General features: G+C 45.3%; 2 long non-coding RNA genes across 4 annotated transcripts in view; one reads left to right on the forward strand and one right to left on the reverse strand.

The window, feature by feature from the left end:
• LOC102250162 overlaps positions 1-3,756 on the forward strand; it is a 17,314-nt gene that overhangs the window by 555 nt on the left and 13,003 nt on the right. The window lies entirely within an intron of this gene.
• LOC102249969 overlaps positions 88-3,756 on the reverse strand; it is a 6,972-nt gene continuing 3,303 nt past the window's right edge. For all 3 annotated transcript variants that reach the window (XR_001364273.1, XR_001364272.1, XR_001364270.1), the window contains one exon: positions 88-220. This is a non-coding gene — a long non-coding RNA (uncharacterized LOC102249969). The remainder of the gene's footprint in view (positions 221-3,756) is intronic.

Below are 3,756 nucleotides of genomic sequence, written 5' to 3' on the forward strand. Positions count from 1 at the left end.
AGGATGGCCTTCCGCAGTGCGGGATGTGCAGAGAGAACGCAATGCCCATCTCGAAATAAACCAGGTAACACACGCTGTGCCCGTGCGTCTCTTCCTTCCCCTTCCGTCCGGCTCCGGGCCGTCGCTCACGCGCCGGGTGACTCGTCGCCGTCTCCTCGCCGCTCCAGCGTCTCCTCCGCTTCTGATCCGGCTGGGAAGCGAGTAGGCGCTTGCGATCACCCTGGAAATGTTTTCATTTCGCTTGTTGACATTGGAGGGAAAATAAGGATGGGCGTCTATTTCTTTCCGGTTTTTTAAAGCCTTCCTATTTTCACTCTTCTCTTTCCTTTTCTGACATGCTTTTCATTGGGGCGAGCCTTCACCCCGAAATAACCGCGTGCGGAAGCAGCCCTTTCCCCCTCTTCATGCTGCTGGAAGGCGCCTAGGAGCTTAGGCAGTGTGCACCCCACCATCCCAGCCTCTTGGGCACTGGGGCTGGGAGGTGCGGCTGAGGGCTGAAGTGAGAGGGGAGATGGGGATTCGGGGGCTTTAAAAGGATCCCGTGGCCAGGGGCAGGGCTAAGGCCCGGCATTTCCCAGGGATTGGAATTTGGTTCGGAGCACACTGATCAAAGGCTGTTTCATCCCACATGGGCACGAAACATACCCCTTCTACGAAGGATGTAGGCTGAGGGAAGAGGGAGGTGGAGGCGAAGTATAAATGAAAAAGCACCTTTCCCCCCCCCTCCTCTGTAAGGTAAAGAACCATAAAGTGTAAACATCACTTTGAGGAGCTCTCAGATAATCTGGCAGATGTGGTATTTAAGAAAACGAAGGAAGAATAAAACGATGTGGTGTGAAATTTCAGTTCTAATGTAAAGAATGCAATTAATGAACGCTCAGGGTCATAGGGAGTCTCCACTCTTGGCACCCCACCCTCACCTTGAAATTCTGAGAGAATCAACTCTGAAGGGAAAAATAGACAATTACAAAATTGGTAGTGATTTCTAAGTATGTTTCTATTAGGAATGCCATAAAGAAGCTTTGGGCATTGGACTAATCTTAACTATCCTTCCACTGTATGTATCCCTCTAACCCCAATTTCTATATATTTTCTTACTTTAAAACAAACTATATTTACACGTGAGGGGAAATTCAAGGGTTTCAGCTATCCACGTTGATAGTGACAGGGCCCCCAACATTGACTTCTAAGCTCAGATGTCGTACAGGAGCCCGGTGAGCTAGTGGGCTTTTTGGACCAGGCTGGAGAGATCTCTGGGCCTTGGTTTTCCTGCTCACTTTTCCTCCTCCCACTCTTCTCCCCTCCTCAGGCTTGTTATTCCTACTTTTCCTCAACTGGCTTTCCTCCCTCCTCCCCTCTGCCACCTCCCTCCTCACTCCCCCACCCCTTCTCCTCCGTTTCTCTCCCTCTCTCCATTCCTCCACCTACTCCCCGTTTCTCTCCCCCTCCCACAGCCCCCCTTCCCAGCGCCACTTATAATGGCACACAAGGGCTCCCTCTGAGGTGGACGCCCGGTACGTTTTCGTAGTCGGTCTAGCGTGAAATGATTCGGTGTAACCGGATTCTTGGGAAAGGACAGGTTACGTAAACATTTACTGATGTGGAGTAACTATACTATTTGTACTCTGATATGCAGGAAGGAAAGTGTTGATTAACACAGAAGAAAAAAAAAGCGAAATTAGCTGATTGCATGCTCATAAGTGCAAGCTGTCATTGAACTGCTTTTAAAATAGACACAGCTGGGTGTTTGTGTTGAAAAATTTCTTGTGTTTTTGCTAATACTGAAATAAGCATGATTTTGTATACCAAACATTTTCAGATCATTAAAATTTGTAATCTGTGCTGGTTTTAAACACAAAGAAAAGAAACAGAATCATTTCGATGTAAAATTTGCTGATATTATATTAACTCAATCAGGTCTGTACAAATTGTGCATTGTGCTTCCTAAAATCTGTTTGATCAATTTAATACACAAAGTGCCAAACGTGGGTATTGTTTGTTAACATTGGGCATTTTATTCAAATCCAAGCTCAGCAGCAAAGTGGAGGAGCATTCCTTGAATACAACCACCAGCCCTGACTGATGAATTTTTAATGTTTGAAGGTGTTTCTTAGGTCAAAGCTGAGTGTGCATTGTTTGTATAATCCTGCATGAAATTTTAGCAGGTGGAAATAAGTTTTTCTTCTGTTTACTTTCAAACAGCAAAAACTGGAGTCTGCTAATGAGAGCTGTAATAATATGATTTTATGTGCCAGGAGCTTATATTGACTGGAAAAATGTTTTGCATGCATATCAAGAATGTGTTATATTATTTTAAGGATTGCATGAATGCAAGTCTCCCAAAATAGGATATTTGTGTAGGAATACATAGATTATACTTTACTATGATCATATTAAAGATCTGGGCTCCCTAATGAAAAAGGTCATTTGCAATTTTGGGTGAAGTGAGCTTGAGTTCCTGTTAATAATTTTAATTGGACTTTGTAGTGAGATAGAGTGCCATATATAGGTGTGGGGGTAGGCTTGTTGAACAAAACATGCACTGTTTACCCAGCAGCCCACATTTGTCTCAGCAATGGCTTCTTTTTAGAACTGCTACTAGATGAAATGGAGGGGGAGGGGGTTCTTGGACAGAGTATTTTGCAAGTTGAAAGTCCCTGGATGAAGCTTTGTCTATCTTACTGAACAATTTGGGTGCAAACTGGATTTGAGGGACTGCCCATGTCCACTTCGGGCTTCTTTCCTAAACACACGAAGCCCTGACTTTGTATTTCCACCTCACTCAGTCAGGGTGATTGTTGTCAAAAGACAAAGGGCACCTAGTGGTCTCAGATCTGAAACAAATTCTATATCATTCTAATATTTTTTCATCAGCAGCTTAATTTTGAGCTCACACACATACATCTACAAATGCACCTTGTTAACGAATCAAAGCATAAGTCAGAGCAAATGTAATTTTCTGGTATATATAGTGGTGAACTTTTCCTTCTCTGGCTACCGCCTCCCTCCACCCCACCAAAAGGAAGGACAGACTCAGTGAGCAGTTCCAACGGAAGAATTGCTTGGGAAATGAGTTAGATTATTCCGTTTCTAGTTGTAATGAATAACCAAGGCTCCACAGCCTATTGCATCCCAGTAGGGAGCAGCGCGTTACTTTTTCTATTTGGTGGTGATGCATTGTCTTCCTTGGGGCCTATTTCCAGCTTTCCGTACTTCCCTTCTTTTTTCCTTGTTACCTGCTTGTTAAAGGAGGGCAAGCCATTCCTACCTAAAACCCACCCTGCACTCAGCTCCCTGGATAGGGTATCCCTGAAGGGGAGCCCAGCGTCCAGCTCTAGCTAAAGCTCTCTTCCTGCAGATGCTCAGGGAGTCCCTGACCCGGTGACGTGTGGGAGCGAGTGGAACCCATGCAGAGGCACCCAGGTATTTCCAGAGATCCTGTAACAAGAAAGGTCGCCCCCATTTGAGCCAACATCTCTGTAATCCCTTCCTAACAGCAGGTAATGGTGCTAACATTTAGTGATTATAAATTACTCTTTAGCGTGTTGTATCCTTGTTCTGTGGGTTTTGGTTACAGGTTATAAGATTAGGTTTGCGAGAACAGTAGTGAACTAAACTTCTCAGTAAGAGGTCTTCACACCAGGGAAGTGTTACTTTTCTGCAGCAGCTCTGCCTTATCACTCATTAGGGAGCTGCAGGTTGTCAGGCGGCTGCACTCTGCACGCGCGCACCCTCAACATCCCCGGGGGCGCGCAT

This window comes from Myotis brandtii, unplaced genomic scaffold (genome assembly GCF_000412655.1).
Source record: "Myotis brandtii unplaced genomic scaffold, ASM41265v1 scaffold522, whole genome shotgun sequence".
Lineage (NCBI taxonomy): Eukaryota > Metazoa > Chordata > Mammalia > Chiroptera > Vespertilionidae > Myotis > Myotis brandtii.